General features: G+C 49.5%; 1 non-coding gene across 1 annotated transcript; it reads right to left on the reverse strand.

The window, feature by feature from the left end:
* Nucleotides 1-2,881: 2,881 nt before the first annotated feature.
* Nucleotides 2,882-2,954, reverse strand: Trnar-ucg (transfer RNA arginine (anticodon UCG)). Its single transcript has one exon. It is a non-coding gene; the product is annotated as a tRNA-Arg (tRNA).
* Between the last annotated feature and the right edge of the window lie 11,016 nt (nt 2,955-13,970).

Consider the following 13,970-nt stretch of genomic DNA (forward strand, 5'->3'; position numbering starts at 1 on the left):
CCAATGCCCCGGGCCTGCATTTGCTCGCGCATTGCAGAGAGTGTGGGTGTGAACCCGTCTTTAATGACGCGACAGTAGTGTCCCTGGATAGCAGATACTTAGGCCACAAGATAATAGAAGCCTTCCACATAAGAGGAAAGGGTGAAAGATGTGTCAGCGCTCCCTCTATCAGTTTGTCCGACAAGGAGTTCGATTATCTGCGGTCCACGTGCTATCGTTAACTAAGCGGGAGTGATTGGCAATTTGAAATCTTTGACCGGCGTTGTTTCTTGGCTACGCGGTTTCACGTGTTTTTTCGTTGTCTGTGACACATCATACTTGCTGCGCCTTTTTAAGGTTGACACGGTTTTTAATAAACTAGTTGTGAGTCTGCGCTCGTTTTCGTCATTTCTTATTGGAGTCTCGTCCTGCTGCTCAGTTTTTCTGAAGATGTTCTCATCCGAAGTCAGACGCATTATCCATTAAGCCACGCTGACGTACATCAACTCGAAATGTTGTCCAGATGGTGACGTTGTTGATACGTTGGATTTATCGTTCCCTTTCTTTTTTGTTATATTTTGTCTATCTTAGTACAGGTCGAAAACAATTTGGGATCCATTATCAGAAATTTGGAACTATACACCATCATTTTTTATTTTAAACATTGGCGTACACAGAACTGGTGCACTCTTGCAGCGGTATCTGTACGCAGAGGCTGTAAGGCTGGGGTAACGTAAAAAATGTAAAAAGAAATCGCCCGCGACAGGACTCGAACCTGCGATCTTTTGACCCCAAGTCGGACGCCTTATTCATTAGGCCCGCGAACGTACATAAACCTGCAATGTTGTGTAGAGGGTGACGTCCTCGATGTGTTGGATTTATCGTTCTCTTTTTTTTAATGACGACAGTCTTTCTTTCGATACTTGAACGCAGAAATTTTTGTCTATCTTTCTGTCTGTCTGCTGAACGCCCAGCCGTCTTGAACTGGTAGCTGCGTTCATACGTGTGAACATTGTCGATCAAAAAGCAATATTAGGCGTATCTGATGCGCAACATCAATACCTAAGTATTAGGTGGTGTGTTCCTTTACTAGAAATACATAGATACGTATTATAAAGGCCCCAGTGTTTATAGGAGCTTGCACGAACGGCGGCGACGCTATGCACTCTGGGTAGGCCGCCATTTTTTTGTCAGAGCCGACCGCGGAGTGCAGTGGCGCAGTCGTGTTTGCGAACGTTGGCGTAGCTTGCAGGTGTGATCAAGAGCGAGCGCGACGCTAATTCAACTCCAAGGAGCGTCGTGCACGATGCCAGCTACACTGGAAGACTACACCGCAACGTTGTGCCAAAAAGACCGCGAGCGGTAGGAAGAAAAGACGAGACTCTGCAGGCTGCACTCATACCGCTCCGTCGGACGACTGTGAAAGCGATGTGGACTTGTGGCCGCGCGTCGACATCGCCGATATTCACGAATTCTCGTTTTGAGGACGAGATTTATTAGCGGGGAACAGCTGAAGTCGAGAAAGGCCCTCGAGGGCCACTTTAACGTCGCTGGGAGCCGTGGGCGAAGAAAGTCGCCGCCGACAACCGTGATCGTCGTCACTCAAGTAAGACGTGTTAATTATTTGACTTTTTCGTAGGTGCTAATGCTGTGATTCGACCAGTTCAATAAGCGTACCATTTTACACACATGTTTTGCTTCCTTGTTCTTGCCTCGATGCTCCTCTGAGCTTTCTCGTTTACGCCAAGTGTAGCGTTTTTACGGCACCTTCCCGTAAGCTCTTGGTTAGTAGGGGTTAATGCGGAGCTGTCGTAAAGCCGACGCAAGTCAGCGCAGAGAATAACATCAGCACCTACGAAAAAGTCAAATAATTAACACGTCTTACTTGAGTGACGACGATCACGGTGTCGGCGGCGACTTTCTTCGCCCACGGCTCCCAGCCACTCGTAAGGGCCCTCGAGGGCCTTTCTCGACTTCAGCTGTTCCCCGGTAATAAAACTCGTCCTCAAAACAAGAAATTCGTGAATATCGGCGATGTCGACGCGCGGCCACAAGTCCACATCGCTTACACAGTCGTCCGACGAGCGTGAATGGGTGCAGCCCGTAGAGTCTAGTCTTTTCTTCGTACCGCTCGCGGTCTTTTCGGCACAGCGTTGGGGTGTAGTCTTCCAGTGTAGCTGACGACGCTTCTTGGAGTTGAATTTGCGTCGCGCTCGCTCTTGATCACATCTGCTAGCTACGCCAACGCTCGCAAACACTGCGCCACTGCACTCCGCGGTCCGCTCTGACGAAAAATGGCTGCCTACCCAGAGTGCATAGAGTCGCCGCCGTTCGTGCAAGCTCCCTTTAGGCTGCGCTGAAAATGCCACGCTATTCACTAAAAAGCCCTCTCCCGACGATATGGTGCTGCCACCTGGCAGTGGCCCTGGGTTCTGCACAAGCTCACGTTTCCCGACGCCGCCGCCAGATGGCGTCCATATATCACGTAGCGCCTCCTCTATTTTACCAATGCCAGCCAGATGCGGCCGATTCAACATAGAGGAGGCGCTGCCTGAGGCAAGGCAAAACATAAATGGCCGCTTGATGAAAAAAGTGGTACGAGAACAGCATCACGGGTGGTCACGGATGAGACCAGGACTCACGTAGTATGGCCGGCAGACGACTATCGTCTTTCGACGACATTTGCAGCGAAGCCCGCAGATACGGGGCCCATTTTTTGTTATGTTTGGTCTATCTTAGTACAGGTCGAAAACAAGTTGGCATCCATTATCAGAAATTTCGAACTTTGGACCATCATTTTCGATTTCTGATAATTGGCGTACACAGAACTGGTGCACTCTTGCAGCGGCATCTGTACGCAGAGGCTGTAGGGCTAGGGTAACGTATAAAAATGTGAAAAAGTCGTTCGCGGCAGGACTCGAACCTGCAATCTTCTGATCCGAAGTCAGACGCCATATCCATTAAGCCACGCGGACTTACATCGACCTGCAATGTTGTCTAGGTGGTGACGTTGTCCATGCGTTGGACTTATCGTTCTCTTTCTTTTTTGTTATGTTTGAGCTATCTTAAAACAGGTCGAAAACAACTTGGCATTCTTTATGAGAAACCTGGAACTATGGACCATCATTTTGAAACACGCGCAAGGACACGAAATCACATTGATATGACTTTTTGCAACGGAACACTTGCGATCGACATTCAGACTTTCCAACGCGCATTTTTTGCACATTATCGTTCACTTTTCGCGTTTCGAAAGGCGAATGTAGATGGTTTTAAAAGGAGATTTTGAGCGCATGCCTATGAAACAAAAGAGCAATTAGGAAGGAATAAAACAGAAGGAGAAATAGAAAACGCAATCGATCATTCAAACTATGGGACCAGACGGTCTAACTAGTGTAACCGCTGGTTCGTACAGCACTCTTAAAGGAGGTCTGTCCCGGGTGCTGACCGATTTATTCACTGAAGTGTATCAGCACAAAACTACCCTACCTTCATTTGGCAAACCGCACACAATATTGATACCTAAGACTGATGAAGTAGAAAACTTAGACCAATAACTGCTTATAGGCCGATATCGCTGACCAGTGTAGACTATAAGATTTTTACGAAGATCCTCGCAGTGAAGCTTAATTTGTCGCAGACCACTAAACCTGTGGGATAAGTGCCAGGGCTATTTGCTCGAACATTCACAAGGGGAAGTGCGTACGCGAGCGTTGTGACCCCAGTTTGGCTGGTGTAGCCTTCGTCCAGGTAGACCTGGAGCAGGCATTTGATTGTGTCGCGCATGGTATTTTGTTTATCATCTTAGGTCATGTTAATGTTTTTCCGTCATGAGAGGGGGAGTGCCCTTGGCGTACCAGAACTGCACAACACGCTTAATTGTTTAAGGCACAGGGACGAATCATTGTTAATAAGTCACAGGGGCTCTCAAAGGCCAAATCAAATTATTCGATGACACAAAAACTGCCTTTCTTCCTTTGGGCTACATCAAAGCTTCACTTCTACCTATACGGCAGGCCTTTCAAAGTCTTCAGGGACTTCCACGCCTTGTGTTGGCTAGCAAGCTTGAAGGACCCTTCAGGGCGCGTCACACGGTGGATTCTGAGACTTCAAGAATTTGACATTACCGTCATTTACAAGTCCGGACGAAAGCACTCTGACGCCGACTGCTTGTCCCGCGCACCGTTTAATCCGTCGCCGTATGACGATCTCGACGAAGGCAGCTTCGTGAGGCCCATAAGTGCCGAAGACTTCGCCAACAACAGCGAAGAGACCCGTAACTGCGAAGCCTGGCAGAGTTCTGTGAAGGCAATACCACCGATGTACCCAAGTATTTAGGCGAGGATTAGCGTCATTTTTTTTGCAAAACGATGTCCTCGTAAAGAAGACCTTCCCTCCAGCCCAAGCCTTGTCTGTACCTTCGGAAATGCGACCAGAAGTTCTGCAGGGCTTGCACAACGACCCGACGGCTGCCACCTCGGTTTTTGCCGCACGCTCGCGAGGATACAAAAGTACTACATGCCAAGCCTTGCCATCGACGTCGCTCGTTAGGTGAAGACATGCCGGGACTTTCAGCGACGCAGACACCGCCGATAAGGCCGCGGGATTTCTTCAGCCAATCGATCCACCTCGTCAACCATTCCAGCAGATCGGGATGGACTTGCTGGGGCAATTTCCGAAGTCACGCCCGGCAACAAGTGGATTCAACAAGTTTCTTCGTCGAGAACATTCTATTGCGTCACGGCGCCCCGGTAGTCCTTATCACCGAGAGGGGTACGGCGATTTTGAAGTACAGTCATACAGCTCACCGAAGGACAACTGCCTACCATCCGCAGACGAATGGCTCCACCGAGCGTCTGAATAAAACCTTTGCCGACATGCTGGCAATGTACGTCGACGTCGAACACAAGAATTAGGACGCCATCATCTCGAATCTAACCTTCGCTTACAACACTGCTGTGCAAGAAACAACGCACATGACGCCTTTCAAATTGGCTTACGCAAGGAGCCCGGGTCATAACGTAGTTTAGCGCAAAAAACAGGCAACAGACGAGTAAGAGGACAAGGACACAGCGCATCTTCCAACTAAAGTTTATTGGATTGGAACGCATGTATATATACACACGACAACTACACTCGGCGCCATGCTGCCTACTGCGACCGATGAAGACAATCTCGACGGCGCCGCTTATTTGCACCGCACCGAAGAAGCTCGACAGCGCCCGCGCGTATCAAGAACCAGCAGAGAATCGACAGCCGTCACTACAATGTTCGACCTTGACACATGGAATACCAACCCGGCAACCTGTGTACGTCTGGACGCCAATACGTTTTTGCTTGCTTTATTATTAAGGCGAAAGCCTTAGATGCCTCATCAAACGCGAAAATTGACCAGCGTCCCCCATCGGCGTCCACACCAGTGATGCAAAAAGTGATCACCACGTGATGACGTGACATATCGCCAAAATTTGTGACGTCTATAATGACGTCATCACATGCATCTTAGCGTGCTCAACGGTGGGCCCATCCCGGAGGCAGTGCAGAACCATGTGAGGTGCGTTCGATCCAGGAGGCAACGCAAAACCACTTTAGGTGCTGAAAGCTTTCGGAGTGTGGGGGCGTAGGAGCAATACATCGACTGGACTGAAAAGAGGATGGCTGCCATCTTCCAGTCGTCGTAGTGTGCATAAGTGAACCTGTGAGTTTTTTTCTTACGTATTGCATGTATTTTTTTCACTTCCATGTTCTGTATTAAGCATCGGGGCGATGCTTTTTCAGAGGGGGACATTGCCACGCGCTTTTATTGGTTATTTTGATGTTCTCGAGCTTCATCCACAAAAACTGTTAACAACGCTCGGCGCAGACCGTACCGCAATGTTTCGGAAGCTTCGCGATTGTTTGAGATCATCCTGTTAAGAATACGCACAGGACGCGAATAGTGAACTTTATTCGAGAGCTTACGCGAGTACCAACGATAGCGCTTGAAGGTTCGATGACTGCTGCATAAAAGACGACGCGTTCCGCCAATGATCACATTACCCGACGGCCGACGACTATTCTCACCGCTCCCAGTGTACAGCGTGAATCGCTTGTGCGTTGACTTTTCAGTTGCCGGGCACAAGTTCGCCCAATAAAGCATCCTGTATTTCCCAGTCTTGCTGCAGCCTTCTTCACCGTCACAACCAGGTGAAGGTGACAATAAGACTAGCTCTTTTGAAAATCACAGTGTGTGGAGATGTCGTATGGCAGTGGGAAATGTGGATGTTGACGCTTGAGTGGCGGTGGATATTTGAAGGAAAACATTCACACGATTTTTGCAGAGCAGGAGCCCCACTCAAATGTGCCAGAATGGTTGCCGAAGGTAGAATTCCTAATGAGTAAGCGCTATTTTTAGTACTACGTTCTCAAAGACCAGAGAACGTTTTTGACCTTTCATCCTTTGTTGTATTGTTCGTCGATGTGTATATACTGTAACTGGCAATAATAATTAAAAAAGAAACATCCGCGCGGCAGAATGGATAAGCCGTCTGACTTCAGATCAGAAGATTGCAGGTTCGAGTCCTGTCGCAGACGACTTCTCTATTTTCTTTTATATTTTTATACGTTACTTCGCCTTACCGCGTCTGCGTACACATACTGCTGCAAAAGTGCACCGGCTCTGTGTAAGCCAAACTTAAAAAATCGAAAATGACGGTGCATAGGTCTAAATTCCTAATATTTGATCTCAATTCGTTTTCGAGCGGCATTAACATAAAGCAAATATGACATAAAATAGTGATAATGATAAGCCCGACGAATCAACCACGTCACATAGCAGACAATGACCCAGGTTCATGTACGTACGCGTGGCCTGATTCCACTTCTGGTCACTGTTGTTTGCGGACGTGTGCACCAACTCCTTCGGGCAGATACAGCGGCCCAGATGAACGATGTAAAGAGGAATGTTGCCCAAGAGAAACAGGATTATGAAGTCGTTTTTCGCACCTGCGCAGGTGCGTGTGTTATGAATGTTGTTTGTCTAAACGGAGGTATCACGGCAAGGCCATATCGTAGGGAAGACAATCGCGACGCTTTGGTTCGTCTGGGAATGTTGCCTAAGGTGCTTTCCTTGGGCGATTTTCAGATGAACCACATCTGGGCTGACTTTCAGCACAGCACAAGCTGCCAAGAATATGCTAGCTCTTGGTGACGTAAAGATCAAGGAAAGGCGCTGCCTTGTTTTTGATCCAAAGAAGTAGAATATGCCGCTAAAGCTTTATTGGCTTGTATGCAACGTACCAGACGAAGGTGCGCCCACTACGTTATCAGCCTACGGAAAAGTGGCAGAAGTATCGAAGCAACGTCGGCACCTCCACGGTATCACCCACAAGGGTACCTCGACACGCACCGTCAGCCTGCAGCTCAAAACTGCCATGGCTGTCGAAGACCTACCGCACCGGCTCCGAGTGGGCGATGCAGCAACGCTTCTGGTTGTGCCAGAACGAGCGCCGCTGTGCTTACGATGTCGATGAACGGGACATATCCGACGCGTCAAGTGAATGGTTTCTTGAGCGTTAGAAGTCACAGATTGTCTGTCCACTGAGAAAAGCAACGAGTCAAACTAACTCTGACAGACGGAGCTCCCTCAATCACGTTTTCTTTTTTTTTACTTCACCTCTTATCAAGGGTATTGCGCTGTTGCTGCGTAGTCTGTACGCGAACACATCACCGAAGCCGCTGTCTTTCCAGCGACTTGGTTTTTTTCCTGCCCGAGTGCGGGAACTGCAGTTGACCTTACTGCTGGCACATAAAATACTGAGATAAACACTCTTTCACATCTATAAATGTTTTCACTGCAACTCTTGGTACCTCACTGGTTCCTCGTTGGATCCTCACATGGTTTATCACTAGCACCAAGAAGCTTAGAGTCTGTAGCGGCACTAGACAGACAACAGCGATCCGTGCAATGAGTTCGCTGTCCCGGGCCCTTGTGGTCGGCACAATGCCAAAGGTTGTTCCTTGCGTGTCGCCACCTCAGGTGGTGGCACTCTCCGGGACCTGACGCCGTCGCGACCACACCCTTCGTCACCGACCTCCCGGCCAGGAGAGCGCCTGCCTGAGGCCTGTGCCGAGCACTGCGCTGGTGAGCTCGCAGTCCCGCCAACTGGCTGTAGGCGCGTTGGCACACCAGGCACTTGTACGGTCGCTCGCCTGTTTGAAAAACGAAATGAGGAGGATGTCATTTGCCGTGTTTAATATTATTTATTTATTTATTTATTTATATTTATTTATTATTTATTTATTCACAAAACTACAGGTCTGGCAAGCCCATGCAGGAGTAGAATATGAGAACACAGTTATCATGAATTGGGTTTGAGGAAGGAACCAAGCCTGTTCTGAAATGTCGGGTTTCTGCGTGTTTACGTGACTTTGGTTGGAAATAAAATAAAAATGTTCTTAGTTTACTTACCCAACCAGAGAGGCTTCTGTCTAATGTTTACTTTCAAGTAATATTTGTGCCTTTTGTAATGGGTGGCTGGCTTTAAACCACCGACTCGTTATGCGATTCACATGGTGCGACTCCCGAGGGGAATGTACGCTTGTGCCACGTTTTACTGCTATATTACAACTCGTACTGTGACGCCTCTACACAGGACGCATATTTTCGTAAAGCATGGAAGTTACACAAGAAGGGAAACTTGGGCTAGGTTGTGAGAGTTCATTTTGATAGTTCACAGCGCTAAAGGGACGAGGACAAAGTACGAAAAACGACGACACGAGCGCTGCATGAAGTTTCGGTGCAGCTCCAAGCATTCGCGCGGCTCTCTGGTAGAGCACCTGCTTGCCACGCCGAACGCCTGAGTTCGATTCTACCTCGGGTGGTTTTATTATTTGCATCCATGGTGATTTTTCGGTCACGGACATTAATGATTTTTCGCTCAAAACCAACGACGCCGACACCGACACCGGCCGGAATTCCTGCGACATGGGATCTTTAACGCTATCGCGTTAAAACACCGGAAGCGAGAAAAAAAGTTGGAGGACGCTTGATCTTAGCCTTGAACAGTACAACGCGATAGATTAATCGGGCCTCGCGCGCGTCGCCTTCTCAAGTGCTAGCCTGGCTTCGGTTCTCGGTGCATGCCTCAACCGTGCCGTAAGGAAACAAACGACTGTGCCCGTAGCGTTGGCCGTTTCAAAGTATCCTAGATGCCTACTGCAAGTACAGATGTAAAGTGCCCACTACGCCATAATTACCACGCGAAACACCCCAAGATGTTGGCTTTTTCTCACAAGAAGTTGTCGTTTTCTCGCAAAAGGGGCTTTCCTGCACGTGTCTGGGAGGGCGGTGGGGTTAGGAGGACGCCGCGCGAAGCCAGTAGAAACTACGGCTTGCCACCAAGTGCTTTCTCGTCGTACATCCTCATCGTCGCGCCCGTCGTGCGAGGTGGCCGTTCGTTCTCCAGGGATTCTCCGCGTTAATGCCATGGCCGCCGCGAAAGGGAAGAACTGTCTGTTCTCCGCAAAACTGGACGATGATCAATACAATCGCTATTGTTGGCGCATAAAAAATAAATTAAAGTACCGCAACCCGTGCCGCATGTATAGCGGGCTGATGATCAATGAAGTCGAACATGGAGAACGTAAGTCTCATGTCAATAATCCGTACAACATCCCAAGAAGCACGCTGAGTGAGATATCGAAGAATAAGGCGTACATTTGAGCTACGGCGGAATAGAGGCTTCCGGTTCTCGACGAGGACGCACAGCCGCGTACGAAGGCGTTGACCCCTGTTTCCATCGATACAGTATTTTCTCGCATATAACCCATCCTTACATTTTACCCGCACCCCCAACTACAAACTGTGAAAAAAATAAGATTAAAATTGCCCGCGTATTTTTGTTAAGCCACCTTCCTTGCAATAACGTCAAATTATGCCGTGAAGCAAATATTCGCACCGAAAATACGGTAAATTATATAGACCAGAACACAGCGAATTCAAAGCATGGTGCCATATTTGCATCGCGCGTCGTGCCATCTATCGCAAGCCCGGCGAAGCAACATCGCCGGGCTGCCATACCAGGAGACACAAAGTAAACGCGAAACTTCCGAAACTCACTCCTCCTGAGATCGTGTTTTGCGTTTTTTCTGGCCTGGAGATTTTCGCTGTTTTTATTTAAACATCAAGAGCACCTTGCTCATGCAAGTCCACAATGGCTACAGTAGGTGCTGTGCAGGCTGCGGAAGCAGCTTCGTCAGGTACGTACGCTGTTATATTTGTAAAAAAAAAGCGTACGCGCTGTTAGTACGCGTGAGTCGTAATTGGAATGCAGATTGCGAGAGTGAAATGATGTTTTGTTGCCACATGTTACGAGTTGCGCACGAAGTTTTGTGAAATCTCATTTCAACATGCATGGTGTAATAATTATAGTACGCTTTGCGGGTAGTTTCGCGGAACATATTTTTTGTTCCACGAGCGCTCTTACAATAATGTGTCTTGCTCACAAAAGCGTGCAATCAGAGAGTATCACCTGCGGTATCGTTCATCCATCTCTTTTGGAAGCTATCTGCGCGATTTTAATTCTATAAGGATCGATGATTTACTAGCCGAACTGTGCTAATCTTAGTTAAGCCAAAATTGAAATGGGTGGAATTCCGCTGTCTCTTATCAAAGGAGTTGTTGGAGCGCGCTGATAAGCCGAGCTAAACGAGTTAAGTAACACGCGTCCCAAACAACAACTGAACGTTTATTCACTCCGAAGCTCAAGAACACAAAGTCACGTGGTTCCTTGTGCATGCGTTCTTGACATTCAGCACCGGAAGCGGCGCTACAATACTTCTCTCCCCCTCCCCCCCTAGTGAATGGGTCAACATGAGCTAAAGTTCGTAAGTTCATTCGCAACGGAGGTCTTGTACGCTGTCCACTCCCTGTTAACCTTTCGACGACTGTTTGGGCCGGTTCAGTCTGGTCTGCTCGTAGTCCTTGTGGCTGTGGAAATCGAGATGATGCACTCACTCCACTGTTGCTGTCCACGTGCGCTGGTTTTACGCTGTTGGCGAAACCATGTCGTGTCAGCCACCTCTGTCGATCGTGATGTACTCTTCGTTTCACCACTTTGAACGGCCCATCATACAGGGGCTGGGGTGGACGCTGTACGGCGTCGTGCCTTACAAACACGTGGGAGCAGGAGGATAGATCACTATGGACGTGGACAAGCCGTGGGGCTGGCAGACGCGGAGGGACAGTGCGTAGCTTTCTCATAATGTCCCGCAGTCGCAGGGCGTAATCGTTGTTGGTCTGGGCGTTCGCGTTTTTACTGTTAGCGACAAACTCTCCCGGAAGCCGAAGTGTGGTGCCGTATACGAGTTCTCCCGTGCAGCAGCCATGTCCGCTTTCAGAGCCATCCTAATTCCCAATAAACCAGGGGTAGCGCCTCGACCCAACTGTGACTTGAAGTTGCCGTCAGGCTATCTTCAGCTGGCGATGGAACCTTTCCACCATACCGTTGCTGATGGGATGGTAGGCCGTTGTTCTGATGCACATGGTTCCTAGGAACCGCGTGATGTTCCCGAACAGGGCCGACTCGAAATGCGTTCCGCGATCCGTTGTCACTGTTGATGGGACTCCGAATAGCTCTACCCAGTGGTAGATGAAAGCGCGGGCAACAGTATCGGCAGTCATATCAGGGATGGGGACGGCCTCCGGCCACCACGTGAAGCAGTCGACGCAAGCTAGTACGTAGTTTTCCCCTTGGCAATAAGGCAGTGGTCCCACAAGGTCCAAATTCACATGGGAAAATCGAGTGTCCGGCTCGGGGAAGGATCTTAAGGGGGTCACAGTATGGCGCTGCACTTTGGAGTGTTGACATGATAGGCGCTCCCGAGTCCAACGTCGGACATCTCGGTTTCTTCCGGGCCACATGAACCTAGCTGTGCACAGACGTTGAGGGGCTCGAATCCCCGGATGCGAGAGACCGTGCAGCGATTCATAATATTGCTGTGAAGATCCGGGGGCACGAACGGTCTGGCCCTACCTATGGACATGTCAGAGCGTACAGATCCTGTCGGTCCAGCCACCCATAGCAGCTTCAAGGCGCTGCTTGCGGACTTCAATAGGTGTTTGAACTCTCTGTCGCTGCGTTGAGCCGTCGTTTGCGGTGAAGTCAACGCCGCTTGGAAGGCTGATGGCGTTCACTGGGTGCGCGAAAGAGCAGTCTGTCGCTGCATTGTGCTTCCCGCTGACATGTTGTATATCCGTCGTGAATTCTGCGATGTATGACATTTGGCGGAGCTCTCGTGCCACGTGTGCACCCGTGCCTGATTTGATCGCTCGCAATGCGTAAGTCAGTGGCTTGTGATCTGGGAGTACAAAAAATTCCCGCCCTTCTACATAGCGGCGGAAATGTATAGCAGCGTATATGGTCAAGAGCTCCCTACCAAAGATGCTGTACCGTCGTTCGGCCGGCTCAATTTGCTGGAGAAGAAAATTGGTCGCCACATTGCGCTCGACTTCTGCTGCAGTACAGCTCCGATAGCTGCGTCGGAGGCGTCCACCATTACACATTGCGGAACACCGGGCTGCGGGTGTGCGAGCAGAGAGGCATTTTCCAGAGCTTCCTTTATATGCAGGCACGCTTCTACGGCTTGGTCGTTCCGCTGAATGGCATTTGCATTAGTTCCTGGTGCTGCTTGTAGGCTGTGAAGCGGGTGAAGGATGTGGGCGCACTTCGAACGACCCTCCGGTAGAAGTTTACGAGTCCCAAGAACCCTCATAGCTGGCGGATAGTTTTTGGCTGTGGAAGCCGTCGTACTGCTTCGACCTTGTCCTGATGTGGTTTTACTCCCGCTCTTGAAATGCTATGGCCCAAAAATGGCAGCGACGGTACCCCGAACACGCACTTGGCCGTATTGATAACGATGCCGTGCTCTGCCAGTTGCTGTAGCACGCAGCGTAGATGACTCTCGTGCTCTTCGGCGTGCTGCTAGTAATGAGCAGGTCATCCAGGTAACCTTGCAGAAGTCGAGGCCCCGGATAACGCCATCCATGAAAAATTGAAAAGTTGGCCTGCATTACGTAAGCCAAAGGCATCCGTAGAAATTCTAACATTCCAAATGGCGCCGTTATTGCAGTCTTGGGAACATCCTCTGGTGCTACAGGTATCTGATGGTATGCTCTAACCAGATCTATTTTTAGACGATGTCAGCGCCATGCAGGCAGGAAGGAGGTCGTCGACGTGCTGCACTGGGTAACGGTCCGGTAGAGTCACACGGTTTAGTGCCCTGTAGTCCCCACAGGGACGCCCATCGCCGCCTGTTGATTTGGGGACCATGTGAAGAGGCGACGCATATAGGCTGGAAGAAAGGCAAATTATGCCGAGTTCCATCATATGCGAAAATACCTGTCGGGCTAGCCGTAGCTTCTCGGGTGAAAAACGCCGTGGCCGCGCGTAGGCCGGTGGTCCTGATTTCTATGTGATTTATAAGGGTACTTGCTTGGGCTAGTTGGTATATATTCATTGTTACTTATTGCGCACCACTTTCAGGACGAAGACTGAACCACACGAACACAAGCGCAAGCGCTTGTGTTCGTGTGGTTCAGTCTTCGTCCTGAAAGTGGTGCGCATAAGTAACAATGAATTCTATGTGATGCTGAACCTCGTGTTTCACTTTGGCAAATGCCTGTTGCTGTCGCGTCAGCTCTGGGAACTCTTGTACTATGGCGGTAAAACGCGATTCTTCGGACGGACGGACGGACGGAGTGGGTCGGGCTGCGAGAAAGAGGCCCATACGGCTTGCCTTGTACCACTGCACGACATGCAGGATCCTGAAGCCGTTTGTTAAGAACTCAACCAACATCCCAAGTACTGCAGAAAGTCAGCACCCATATGGCGAACTTGACACAGCAGCTACGAACACCCATTGGAGTGTTCGGTTGAAACCGAAGTTCAGCTTGAGCGAACGATGTCCCTATGTTCGTATCATCGTGTTACTGACGGCTTGGAGCGGCGATG

This window comes from Rhipicephalus sanguineus, unplaced genomic scaffold (genome assembly GCF_013339695.2).
Source record: "Rhipicephalus sanguineus isolate Rsan-2018 unplaced genomic scaffold, BIME_Rsan_1.4 Seq12197, whole genome shotgun sequence".
NCBI classification, from domain to species: Eukaryota; Metazoa; Arthropoda; class Arachnida; order Ixodida; family Ixodidae; genus Rhipicephalus; species Rhipicephalus sanguineus.